This window comes from Sinohyriopsis cumingii, chromosome 4, assembly GCF_028554795.1.
Source record: "Sinohyriopsis cumingii isolate HCF-2022 chromosome 4, ASM2855479v2, whole genome shotgun sequence".
Taxonomy (NCBI): domain Eukaryota; kingdom Metazoa; phylum Mollusca; class Bivalvia; order Unionida; family Unionidae; genus Sinohyriopsis; species Sinohyriopsis cumingii.
In genome coordinates this window covers 95,242,772-95,257,399 of record NC_142964.1, presented here as the reverse complement: position 1 = coordinate 95,257,399, position 14,628 = coordinate 95,242,772, and positions in this window count along the sequence as shown.

Sequence of the window (14,628 nt, the reverse complement as noted above, 5' to 3'; positions counted from 1 at the left end):
TGGCTTCGTACAGGGACAAGTACGATCTCAAGTAATTCTTCTTTGTGGGATCAAAGTCGGGTTCGAAAGGTCGGGTACACAAGGTCTTGCCATCGCGACTGACTTCGATTTTCTTCACGTCGAAGTGATGAAAGTTGAAAGGATTTTCAAGGAAGGCTCCGTTGAAGGCTGAATTCGAGACCATACCAAGGATTAAACGTTTGGGTAACTGTCCTTGGAACAGATGATCTTCGATCATGGATCGCTGTCCAGTGGGAATGGTGAAGGTTTTCACTTCCACGCGTCGTATGGGATACTTGGCGGTCGTTCTGCTCAACGTCTGACTGATGTCGTTTCCCACTTTAGGTAACACTTCCACACGGCGTACGTAGAGTCTGGCTTCCTCGATTTTGCTTTTAGGATTGCCAGTCTTAGTAGCATCAGCATCAGCCAACAAATGGAAAGCGGCACTGCTGCGATTCAGTCTCAAGCGGATATTGACCCCGTTCAGCAAATATTTCTCTTGCAACCACATGTCCAAATGCAAACGATCCATCAGTTCTAAACTCTTTCCACCTAGGATTTTCTTTTGTCTTTCCTCAAAGCCGTCATTGTCTTTTTTTAATGTGTTAAACTCATTTGCGTCGTCAGGTTCCCACAGCACACAGGCATTGAGATGAGTATCCTTGGCATCTATTCCGTACGTCAAGAGATTTTCCAGGTAGGCACGGTAAGGGTAAGTATCCATGCTGCTGCTAACCAGTTTGTTGTTCAAGTACAAGTCCACTGAGCTGAACAAGGAATGCATGAAATTGTTGACGGGAGCTATATTCTCAGTGTCTTCTACTGCACCATTATCCTTATCTAGAACTTTGACTTTCAGGTACAAGTAACTGCTATTCAGATCGATGTAATCTTCGGGTTGTCCTTTGATTTCAAACTCGATGGGAGCGGAATCGGTCAGTGAGGAGACGGGATGAAATTCCACCCATTGGGATTCTTGCATCGTCATCATGGTGGGGGGCATGGCAAACAGATCCAGTTCCGTCTTGGAACAAGCGCAAGACTCTCGGTGCATCATTTTTTTCTGTGTTTCAATAATCGAAAACGTCTAAGTCTCGAACGGTTCTTCTTTTCTTGGCCTTTCTCGCTTGAAGTCTGGTGAAAGGGTGTTTTCTTCTTCGTCGTCTCTTTCTGCCTTGTCCTTGCTGAATGCTTGACTCGGTAGCGTGCAGGGCATTTATAGGTGTGTCTCGTCGGCCCAAAATGTCTTTACCCGTTTGCAGCAAGACATTTTTGCCAGCCCTCATGAAGGCTTCTTTAGGGTTTTGTTTGTCGATGATGACATTTTGGAGAAATTCTTTGCCTTGCGTCAGTGCCGCATCTTTCAAGGCGTGCAATCCGCGTGTCACCATCGGTTTCAACACCGGGGCCACCGAACGAAAGGCTGATTTTAACATATCTCCTAAACCGTGTCCTCGCTGTCGTGCAACCCCTTGGTACACTGGATACATGACTTACGAATCGTGAGAGAACCGTTTTCGAAAATGGAGTTTCACCGTGACTTTTCCTTTGGTGAATGGAATATTTTGTCCCAAATCTCCTTTTATAGTAATGTTGACCGTGTCCAAATACGACTTGCTGACCGGCAAATAGTGAGGATGGACAAATTCGCGGTGGACGTGATAAGTGTTTCCACCTTCCTCGTCAGCGGTCGTGGCAGAATCCACTTTGAAAGGAATGACACGCAGTAACGGCACGGAGGTGTGTCCCACCACGTTGTATTCCACCACATCGGAATACACAAAGATCAAATTCAGTCCTTGGTTCAGTTCTACCGGGAAACGAAAATACTTGGCAAAAGAGTCGTTGTCATGAATGACTGATAATTCGGGGCTTTTTTTTTGTTCTCCTATCTTCCTCATCTCCGTGTCACCGCCCAATATGTCAAACAATTCAGGACAAAATAAGAAAGACATGAATTTTTTGGACCCCTCAGAAAATTTCATCAGAAAGCGACGAGCTATTTTGTGGTATTCCAGGGTGACACTTTTTTGGACATTCCCCAAAGCTTTATGGAACACGCCATTAAACCTGGAGGCTATGGCGCTGACCAAATGATGACCACTGAAATAATAGCCTGGGAGAATGAACAAGTTGTAGGTGGTTGTTTTAGTTCTGTCATCAGAGGTTTTATTGGTATATGTGCCAATCTTATCCAACTCATCTTGCAATTGTTTGTCATGAACTTCCACCTTAAACCAATTTTGCTGGGCAGTGATATTGAGGACTTGGGTTGGGTGAATCATTTCCACTAAAGCCACTTCCCAATGGGCTTCGTGATCTAAGGGGATGGCTTGAGGTAATTTGGCCGTGTAACAGCACAACGTGTTGTTGGGAAACACCTCCATGGAACTGTCACTGGGTAAGGTTAAGTAAAATTGGTTTTGGTGACTCATAATTCTAGAGTTCTGTGGCTGTCCGAGGGGTTAGTGGACGTCAGAGGCGTGTCTCCACCCAAAATGGGGTTCTGGTTGTGGTTGTTGGAGTGGTGACTGGCACTGGCACTGGACACAACGTTCCCGTTCGAGGAGAATTTCAGGGAGGGATTGGGAAGCAGGTAACCGATGCAACTGCTCAATAAAATGGTCCACAATTGTTTGTCTCCTTGTTGCAAACTCAAATTGGCGATGGCTGCCCCGATGACACAATACACCACGAAGATTTGGCAGAAAAAGACGATTTGCGTTTTAGGCACACGTTCTCCACACCACACCCACAAGGGTTGTTTTTGTAAATCTTGCACAGAAGAACTAGGGGAAGGAGGATTGGTCGACGTAGCTGCGTCTGATGTGTGAAAGGGCATGATGGTCACTTCTTTTTATAGTCGATGACTTGCGAAGCGTCGATCCAAGAATCGAAACTGGGTGGATATCCTTTCCAACGTACTTTGACTTCTTTGACACGTCGTTTGCCCACTTTACGGGTTCTGCGTTCGAGAATGCTTTCGATGTCGTACACGTCGTCTTCTTTTTTGGTGACACGTTGTAACTCGGGCAAATAAAACGTTCCTTTGAGCACTTCTCCGTTCATGTCTTCCAATTTATAGACGGCAGGATGACGGCCATGCACTCGTCCAGTGACGCGAAACAATTCGGTCGTCCAGTTAGGTAAGTAACCTTTGTCGAAAGTGCGTTTGGTTTTGCCAATGCGCACCCAATCTCCTACGGCCAACTCTCCACTTTTCTTGGGGACAGCCCTCGTCGGGGACGTACCGAACAGACGCTCAAACACCAACACTTCATTGTCGGGAGTCACGTCTTGCGGGGCACGTCCGATGCTTCGATGGTAAGATTGGTTGTACGCTTGCACCAGGTGCGTTAAGATGTCGATGTACTTCAGAGTGTGGTGATGCGTAAAATATTTCCACATGCGTTCTTTCAAAGTGCGTTGAAAACGCTCCACGATGCTGGCTTTGGTTTCGGGATTCTCGGTGGTAAAAAAATGAATGTCACGTTTCTTTAATTCTTTTTGGAAAGCTTGGTTCAGAAATTCGGTGCCTTTGTCCGTTTGCCATCGAAGAGGGTGACGGCCACTTTGTTTCAACACTCGTTGCAGGGCTCGCACTAACTCGCTGCTGGATTTGGAAGTCAAGGGCACGACCCAGGCAAATTTGGAAAAGACGTCGATGACACAAAACAAATATTTGTAGCCACGATTGTAGCTGGCCAAATGAGAGACATCGGCTAAATCGGCTTGCCATTGATGATCGATGCCTTCCACTCGGGTGCGACTTCTGGCAAACTTGCGTCGAATGGGTTTGTGCAAAGTGTAGGTAGCTTGTTCTTGTAACCATCGTTGCACTTGAGGTAAACGGAGACTTTTCAGTCGCGTTTTGGCAGCACGATACAATTTTTGAACTCCTGTGTAACCTGCAGGATGCGAGGGATCGTAGTAAATGCTAGCTAAGACTTTTTCCATTTTTTTGTTTTGATTGGTGTCTTAATAAGGCACCCACTCTTGGAAGAGGCTACTCTTTTTCTCTTGGGGTATTTTCTTGGATTGCAAGGCTTTGCGTGTGCGACCGGCAATAGGTGTTGAAGAGGAGGATGTCTGAGCAGGGGATATCGGTTCTTGTTTCACTTCTGTCTTCACTTTCTTTTTCTCTTGTGAGGAAGAAGGGGTGGCCATCATCTTTTTAATCCATCCAATTCTGGAGGTAGGTGGTGTTGTTAACTTGCGTACTTTTTCTGGTGGAGTTTGAAACCCTTCTTCTTCTTCTTCTTTTCCTTTTTCTGTCTTGGTCACGGGTAGTGGTGGAACTGGTACTGGTACTGGTGATGGTGCTGGACTTTTCATCAAGGTCTTAAAATCTTTCAAAGTGGGTAGAGCTGTTTCGTCTAAAGCTTTCTGGTGAAAGAGTTGCAGTCGTTGCAAGAGTTGACCGTACTTTTGCGATTTTTCTGTTTCGGACAAATCTTGGCGATCCATCAAGGATTGCAATTCGTGTTGTAACTGGGACATCTCGCTCAAATTGGGATTGGGAGGTAAATGCGGGGTGCGTTGTTCTTGCCACCGATGGTATTCCATCCATCGTTTGTAAGGCACTAAAGCTAGTTTTCGTCCTTCCATGGGGTTGTCAGGGGTCGATTCTGAGATCTTGGAACTTCCGAGGCCTTTTTATCTTGCTCCCACCAGTCCTCCCAACATGGTTCCCAAGACTCCTTTCAGTATGGGGCCTAACAAGAGAGGTAAAATGCCTCCACGTTGGACCAACATCTTCTTTTTTTGACGAATGGGAATTTTCTTTTGAACCATTTGGCGAAGAACGTGACGATGTTTGCCTAAGCATTGTTTCTGGTGTTTGGACAAAGGGATCGTGCCTTTCAAAACGTTCAAACAACATTCGCACACGGTATCGATGACCTCTTTGGAGGCCGTTTGAATGAGTTTTTTTCGTAGGGGTGAAGAAGCTTTGGACAGGACAGATAACAGGTCCCCATGTTTAGCTAAACGTGGTGGCAGTCCTTTCCTTTTCTTTCCTTGGGGTTTTCTGGAGGGTGACATTTTTTGCTTGTGGTTCCGGGACATTCACCGAACAGACACTAACGTCGATGACTTAACGCATACCCTTTTATCTTTTTTTTGGGACTATCGCTTTGTCATAAAGGTGACAATGTTTTTCCCAAAATCACCAAGGAATCCTCCCCTTTGTTGACGCCTCTTTTTCTTGGAACGACTGTGTCTTTTCTTAGGGTAATGTCGATGCTTGGCTAAGCGCTTTGTCGGATGACGCGTCTGCCTTTGTCTCTTTCTTTTGTGGCTTCTTGGAGGTGACATCTTTTTTACAAGTTCACTGATACCCCGACTTGGTCACAGGCTCTTTTTATACTGGAACGCGTCGCCACTGATTGTCTTTACGTTTTATCAGTTTGAGGACAGGCATGACACGTCGTGCAGGGGTACGCAACGGACTAAATCGAGCCAGTTCTTGCTTGGACAAATCCAGTAAACTTTGTAACATGCCCGATCTTTCTTGGACTTTGATTTTGGGAGAAGGTACTTTGTGAGCAGCAGCCACTGCCGCTAAATGGGAGGGTCCTGCCACTGGGGAAGTTCTTTTGGGGGTCATCAACGGAGATGTTCTTGGTGTGATCAACGTCTCCAAGTACTCTTCAGTTCTGGGTGTCATCAACGGAGAAGTGGATGAACGTGAGGCTGCCGGTGACCGTGTCACTGCCGTGGCAGGTCGTGGTTTGCGAGTGTAAGGTTGCGTCCTGGCCGAAGTGCCTCTCTTGCGACTAGTTTTCTTCTGTGGACTTTTCTTTTTCTGGGGACTTTTTCTCTGTTTCTTTTTCTGGGGGCTTCTTTTCTTTTTCCGGGGTGGTGGTGTCTGGTAAGAGGAGGGTCCTGCCACTGGAGAAGTTATTCTTCTTGGGGACCTGGTCTTTTTCTTTTTCTTCTTGGGGCTTCGTTGGACTTTTGTCTTGGGGATAACTTTGGGGGCATTAGGATCCCATCTTAAGAGTGAGCGAATGATGACCCCCTCCTAGAGTACCACTCCCTCCAGGTTTCAAAATGATTTGTTTTTTGGTTTGAGTGTCGATGCGGGGATCGGCCAGTTGGACCAAAGCGACTTTGTTTCGATCGAAAAAGCGTTTGGTTTGATGAGGAATCTGAATGATTCCTTGGAGTAATTGACGTGCCGTCACCGTGAACCATCGTAAGACTTCTTTGAGACTAGCTTCTAAGACACGGGCTCGTGTTTGTGGATTTTTTTCTCGACTGATGCCATACAAGGCACGAATCAATTTGACGGGAAGATGCGACTGAAGGGACGTCATGTTCACACTGTGTGAGACAGACGAAAAAGGGTCTGAGGTTTTTATAGATTTTTTATGGGGAGTGAAATGAAGTCGAGGACGGAGACGTGTACAGGACAAGCCCTCCGTCTTGGCACCAGTGGTGAAACAAGTGGGTACGAAATCGCAAATCCTCGGGGGTCGTAGGTTTCAAATCGACGAGTAAATAGGCGTGTGGCGTTTGAGTGGCATCGTCGTACGCCTGAGTCAGCCAAGGCGTTCCTAACTGTTTGGCTAAGACTTGCACTTGCGATTTATCTCGAGGGCTTTTAAACAAGACCACGTAATGCGCATTGAGACTGATGGTGCGATGGGCTTTACTTTGTTGAAACAAATTTTGGGTGATGTAAACGACACTGGCATTACGGTGATGCCCTTTGCGCGTGAACCACAATTTAATTTCTTCTTCGTCTTCTCCTAACATGTCGTCGAAAATGACCAAATGGGTTTGACGGGAGTCAGAGACGATGCCGTCGTCTTCTTTAGGAATGCCTTCCACAAACACGATGGAATCGCCTTGACTTTCTCGCAAGAGGCTGTACGCCGATTGCCACTCTTTGTAACACCACACGATCCGTTGAGGGGGCCGATCGATCAAATGATGTTTATGTTCGATCAAACGTTTGACGAATTCGGTTTTGCCTGAACCGCTAGGTCCAGCAATGAGCATGTTAAAGGGATGGCGAAGATACAAAGCCTCCCAACTGGCACGATCTAAGTGTTCGTCGATGACTTTGACAGTAGAGGAAGAGGGAGCAGAGACAGCAGAGGTAGCCATGGTGTGAGAAATGTCACTTGTGACACGAAAACAAACAAGACAAGAGTTTATATACTTTTTCAGAACACGTTTATTGAATGTTTTTTTTCAAACATGAATACGAAAGACAAAAATACATAAAAGCCAAAGGCTTAAGTACAAGGATAAAAGGCACATGATAACGATGAACGTGGAATAAACACAAGTGTCTGTACAACAATCACATCTTTTGGGTAATGTTCTAACCAGTTCAACAGGGGGTAAGGTCACACAAGTGTCCTCCCGAAAGGGTCTTTCAGGTCTGTCCACGACAGTCCTGTCCTGGGTGACGGGTTCTTCTGGCACCGTCACTAACACGGGTTGAAAAGTAACTTTTTTCCTTGAACAACTCTCGTGCATACTGGGCCACTTCTTGGGTCCAAGCCTCAAAATCCCATTCTTTCCAGGCACGGACATCTGTCCAATGGGGATGTAAGTCACAAGCTACACACACATCGTCATACACGTCTTGGGTAGCTAAAAGTTGACGAATCTTTTTTTCCCGTAGAGGTCGAGAAGTATCCAGATGAAAACGCAAGGCTTTGAGCAAAAGGAGTTTTTCGTGACCATTTAAGGCCATGGAGGTGGTAAGTACTGATCGTAAAGAGTCCACAAAGAATCGGCTGGTAAACGAAATCCCAAAAAACAAGTCACTAAGACACACACCACTTGTCGTCCCAAATTGAATGGATACAGTTCTTGTAATAATCGATGGTAATGATCCACGGTTTGAATATGGTCATTGAGTTCCTTCCACGGAATCTGTTGGATGACATGTGACATAAGTCGTGGCATGGCAGCCTGTTTTTATAGTCTCTTTGTTTCGGAAACAATACACGTACTTTCTAGCCAGAGATCTTCGTTCTCCAGTAGGGAATCTAAATCTTGCATACTGTAACCGAAACTTCAGAGTTCGTTTAGAAGTTTCCTCTTCCTCTAAGTGGATTCCACGTAAAATATGTTGATAATCCTTTAACTTGTCTTCCTCAATGTATTGCTGTAGGTGAATCTCGAAGTAACCAAAATCATGAACATTTCGATCATTCACTAACTCAAAGTGTTGAACAAGGTCTGACCACTGAAACAGTTTCTGACGAATCAGTTCTCTTATACCATTCAGGTACCAGTGGTTAAAGATCTGGTGACGTAACGGATGCAATTGTTCTTTACGTTTGACTTGTATTTTCACCAGCTCTCGGTAAATGCGTTCTCTCAACTCCACAGGCAAAGCACGAATGTTCTCTTGTAAAGTATCCATGAATAGGTCATACTAAATCCTCTTTGGTCTGACACAAGAAATGTACTCTTTGCACAAACATGGTTTCACTTCAGTGTCGAATTTAAATCGTTGAGTCACTAATCTACACATTACAATTCGTTCAGAAGTTTCCTCTTTCACTAAGTTGACATTGTGTTCAAGATGTTGGTAATTCGTTAACTCTTCCTCTGGAATTCGATGCAGTACGTTTACAATGATGTAGGTAGAATCGTCCATACCAAACCAATCCTTTTTAAAACTAGAGGATCGTTGATCAATGTCTGTCCGATGGAACACTTTCAATTGAATCAATCCTTGTATAGCCTTCAGGTACCAGTGGTTCAAACACCGGTGACGTAACGGATGCAATTGTTCTTTACGTTTCACTTGTATTTTGACCAGCTCTCGGTAAATGCGTTCTCTCAACTCCACAGGCAAAGCACGAATGTTCTCTTGTAAAGTATCCATGAACAGATTATTATGGTAAGAAGTTACTTCAATGTCTCGGTCCCACTAAAGGTAAGTAATGACAATTCGGTGACCATCGAGCATGTTCTACGTAGGCTGAATCTTGCGGTTCCCAGTGGTGAAGTGACACACCGCAACTGAAGCACTTGACTTTATCTCCTTCGCCCAAGTAGAAAAATCCGGCTCTGGCTAATTCTTCGGGGGTCGGTCCTCCCAGATACTTTGGCCATTTTCCTTTGAACGATTGAAGACGATTTTCAAAGTCGCAGTATTCCGACGAACGCACAGGAAACGAATATTCGTTTTTCACAGGTTCGTTTCGATGAGGGTTGAGTGACATGGGTAGGAGTTTGCTCAGGGCTGGATGACATCCGTAGGGAGGTAAACGTGAAGGTCGACATTCCCCTTTAAAACGAAACCCAGTAAAATGTCCAAGAGGACGAGCAGCATCGCTTTCGCATCCCACAGGTTTGACACGCACAGCATCACTTTCCATGACAGGGGTAGGGGTACTAAAGTTCCCATGATGCTTTACGGCATCGCTCAGGTCACAAGGTACAGCATCGGTCCCATCGCAAGGCTCACAATCGCACTCGTCTGCAAACTCCGTTACGCAATTACAATGGTAACCACATGGACAATCGCAGTTTCCTTCCGGACATTTTCCGTCGCAATGCCTGGGTCTTATCCATCCAATATTAGTCACACTAGAGGAAGATACAACTTTTTTACAATCCCCAAACTGGAACGATGTCTTTTTCAAAGTATTCATCTTGTTCGCTCGGTCTTGGTAGTCACAATGAACTATCGATCTTGACCATAGCCCCCTTTTTATACTAGTCTCAATGCAGTCTCCAGCTTGTACATCTTTCCTTTTTTACGTTTTTTATGTCTTGTTTCGGAAGGTACCGTCTCTAAGGTACCGTCAACATTGTACCGTAGTGTGATGGGTGGAAAGGCCATAGAAAGGTAAGGGCAGTGCGGAGACCATCGAGTATGTTCCAGAATAGCTGAATCTTTATAGATACATAGATCCATTCGTAACTTCAGTCCGCAAGCGAAACACTGTACCTCGTATCCCAATCCTGACTCAGGTTCCAAGTAGACAAATCCTGTTCTAGCTAAAACATGCGAAGAAGGTAATCCTTCCCTATCCGTAGGCCATTTCTGAAACGTGTCCAATCGACGGGCACAATCACAATAGTCAGGTAAGAAGACTGGAAAATGGTAGGGTTTGAACTTGGAGTTCTCATCGGGTTTCTCACTCGATTCTTGCTGTGGCGAAGTCATCTTTCTGGTGGGTGGCTATCCTCTTACAACCAAGGTTTTATACCAACGTGTCCATACGGTAAGGTGAAATGATTGGGAAGTCGAACTCGCTTCTGGTATACAATTTGATAGACTTTTTCCAAGGGTCGACTGACGATGTGGTGAGTGGGTAAACGTACAATCTTGTTCGGTTGATAGGTGGTCACTTTAAAGTTTCCATCCTCTCCCGATTGCAAGGCTTCTTTCAATACCCCAAAGTTGACCACTCGACTGGTACGATGATTCAGAGTCAGTCCTTTCACTTTGCACGTCGTGTGCACTTCTCCTTGTTTGTCCCGGTATTCGTAGCCGTAATTTTTGGGACCACCACTAACGAAATTTAGAATCTTGTCGTCGGGATGCTCGTCTGTCCAGGCTCCTAAACGGTCTCCTTCGATGTCAGGGTGCTGTTGAATCGGGTGATGGATGTAAATGCAACTGTCCGTGTCAAAGTACAGGACGCGTTCTTCTAACAGTTCTAAAGCTTCGTACAATTTTAAGCGAGCATGAGCTGTCACGTAAGCCGCAATGATGACATTTCCAAAAGGGTCGTCTTGTACAAAGTCCAGATCTTCTTCGTAATTGACCAAGATCAAATCCTCTCGAACGACGTCCACGTGTTTCATGTATTTGGTTTTGTCGTGAATCATCTGGAAGTAGCGGGAAGGTTCTGTCAAATATTCCGTCTTGGGTAAACACGGTCGTTGTGCCATTTTACCCCACAAGCAATTTAACATCACTTTGGCAAACGATCGCCTGCCTTCGTTTTTCTCGATGTGGTCTAAAGTGATGCCTTCTTGTTCGTAGTATTTCTCTTTGAATTGTATTTGGTCTTCGGGAGTGTGACACCAGGAAGGATAGCCGCTGGCTTCTTGCTTCAGTTTCAAAAAGGCATCCACGTAGTCGGCGAAAATGCCTTTCTGACTGGGATCACCCTTGTGGTATTGTTGTGTCTTGGGAAAGTGACAAATTTCGTACACTTCTAACAGTTGGTATCCCATGTCCAAAGCTTTGAACAATTCTACGCTGACCCAGGTTCCCGTCAAGGCCCGTTCTTCCTGGCTGTGATGACAAGGCTGGTCTTGGTTGCACGTTTCGGCACAAGTACGGCACAAGGGAAACATCAGTTTGCCTTGACAATGGTGAGGTAAGACGGGATGGTATAGGTTCGTGGGAGGCAAAACTTTGCACTTGATCAAGCCTTCGTATTGTCGAATGTTTTTCAGGTCGATGTGTTCCGTGAACAATTGTGGGTGCCCTACAGGAAAGCGACAATATTTGCACACGTAGGGATACAGCGAACACACGTCCAAGTATTTGATTTCTTCTCCTTTCTCTTCGTCGGCTTGGTACAGCAAACAGGTGGCATTGGTCCTTCCTCCGTACAAACTATCCCTCGGGTTCAGCGAGTCCATGAACTGGTAACTTTCCACGAGGCGTTTAAACTCGGGATCGGTTTTCATACGGTGATCGTACTCGTGTTCCCACATTTCCACCACTTGGTATCCTTGCTGTTCTAACTTTAGGCGTCGCTGACAAGTGTCCTGGTACAAGTCTTCCATGGTTCGTTGCAAAAACTGATTTTTAGTGCCACGGTCAGGGTAACAAACAGGACATCCGTGAAATAAGCAACCGTTAAACTCGTACACGATCTTGGGGTTTTCTAAGTCCCAGCCATCGACCGAATACGTTCCGATGGTCTTTTCGCCCCCTCCGTTGCGGGCATGCTGAATCCACTTGTCTTCCTTGTCGCACAAGTAATGTAACCAACGTAGGGCTTTGACCGAGTATTGACGTTTGACAAAGTGGGTCGTTTGAGGGCTGATGACAGCCACGGTGTTTTCAGGCATGAATCGTTGTCGATACACTAGGGAACACGCTTTGGCAATGGTGCAAGCTTCTTTCAAAGGATCCACCCCTCCGTGTTCCATGAACAGTTCTCGAAATTTTCCACAGCAACGCCGTAAAATGTCCACGTCGGAACGACAATACTTTAGCATTTCTTCCTGAAAGTCGAAAGGGTCCGAGGCGTGAGCCTGGTACCAAGCGTAGAAAGCTTCTCGTTGTTCGGTACGCATGTTGTCGGGGTCGTAATAGTGAGCCTCAGGTAAATGGGGTAGAACGGCGTGTTGATTGGCTTCCGTATTGAAAAAGTGTGGAAAGTACCCTTTAGCCATTTCTGTCATTCCAAACGTTTTAGGCATTCGACTCAAAGGCATGGCCAAATAGCTCATCGAATCTTTAAACTGTACTTGTCCCACTTGCATGAAAATGATTTTGGCTCCGTTCAAAGTCACTTTAGGACGCTCGGTGCCTTGTTCCGTATAGTATCTGAGAAGAAACTGTCCATCGTATCCGGAAAAATTGTGAGCCATCACTGTGGCATTACGATGACAATCTCGGTAACGTTCGATGTCCTCTTGGCTCCACGTCTTGTCGACGGGGTCTAAGACCCATTGGGCAAAATCGGCTAACGTGTTCGGTCCTCGAAAGATTTTTTCACGTCCTCCAGGAATCTTGCTGCAGTGAGGGCAATGACTGAAGATAGGTTCTTGAATGCACTTCTCGCACGCTCGATGAGCCACGCAGAAATTAGGGATGTGAATGCCAGTCTCTTGCATGCATTCGAAATCGAAAAAGATGAAATTGCCTTTCTTCTTGTGACCGTCCTCTTTCTCTGGTGGGGGTTGGTATTTTTGCACGTAACATTGGTGTTCCAAGTCCACGATGTGGTGACAAATGTGACATTTTTTCTTTCCTCGACATACGTGTGCCTTGGCATTGTTGGTAAGTATGCCTTGTCCACACGTAGAGCACAATCTCAGGAGTTGACAAGCACATTTCTTCTGTGAACCTCGTGTTTTCAAATGTTGTTGGTAACAGGTAGGGCTGACAAACGTGCGCAGACAAGTTGAACAAGGCACTGGTTCTTCGCTCAGACAGGGTGGAGAGGCCAAACATCCTGGGCATTTCGATCCACAATGCTTGTGTTGCTCTCGATTGTTATAACCATAATCACATTTCTCACAATAATAACCGTATCCTAGGAATCCAGTGATACTGGTAATGGTATCGAAATGGTCATCGTGATGATAAACGTGAATGTATTTTCCGTCCTTAAAATCTTGCCCTCGAAACAACAAAGACCCGCGCACTTCTTGAGGGTACACTTTCAAGGTGTATCGTGGAGCTAGGGCATCTTGCAATTTTTGCATCTCAGGAATGCCACAGGGTGTGTCTTTGGACATGCCAGCTTGTCGTAACAGGAGTTCTGCTTCACTTCGTTGTTTGGCTCGATCGGATCGTTGAATAGTTTTCCAGGTTCTTTTCCATTCTACCGTGTCGTTCTTGTTGGCATAGGTTCGTCCCACCACGATGGCACGGGCTAAACACATCTGGTCATGAGGATTGTGAATTTGGACAAGGCTACGCTTAATGCTGCGAAGGTCATTCACCAATAACATCTTTTTGCGTCCGGTTCCTTGAGGAGGAGAGACGTGGGTCATGTCCAATGTGGCTTTTCCATCGGTGATGTCAAACTGGTCATTAGATTGTTGCACGTGTTGAATCTTGTCCATGACTTTGGAAGCGGTCAATTCTGCAGGGGTGCTAAACTCGATCCAAACAGGGGATTTCAAACCGTCGTGTTGTATGGAAAGTCTCAAGCGATCGTCTTCTTTGGGTTGACATTGTCGCTTGAGTGCAGTGAGCAGAGAATCCCACACTCCGGTGATGAACCCTTCTGCTTTCTCTAACGGTACTTCGGACTTGAAATCTTTAAACTTCACCGTGTATTTGTAAGCCGTGGTTCTAAATTTTCTAGAGGAGCGCTTTTCCGTCTCTCGAATGGAATAGTATTTTTCAGGGTTGACTAAGGGTGGTGAACTTGGTTTAGAGGGTTCTGATTCTGGTTCACTCATGTCCTCTTCAAAATCACTGGCATGAATTTGTGCCAAGATTTCAGCCCTGGTACGAGGCGATAGATCACGTTTCTGCCTCTTACTTTCTTTTTCTTCTTTCTTCTCGAATGAATGGGATCGTTTCATCTTGAAAGCAAAAAGTCAAATGACTCAAGTTGAAACACCATGAGCTACTTTATAGTCATAGCAGACCAGCGTATATAAAAGGGTGTGTGTCTTGTCCTTTCACTATTCATTTCACTCTCAAGCCGAGGAGAACGATGGAAGAGACTAACCAGATGGAACGTTTCGTCAGAGCTTTGCGAGGGGTCATTAGAAAATTCTCTTCAGACCAGCCTACGGACTACTCTCCTTCCTTTCGAGATAAAAGTCAAGATACTTGCTATATCTGTCAGAAGAAAGGGCATTGGTCTTCAGAGTGTCCAGACCGTCAAAAAACAGGAGCTAAAAAAGACAAAAGTCAAGATACCTGTTATTATTGTAAAGAAAAAGGACATTGGTCTCCAGATTGCCCAAAAAAGAAACAAGAGGAGTCAG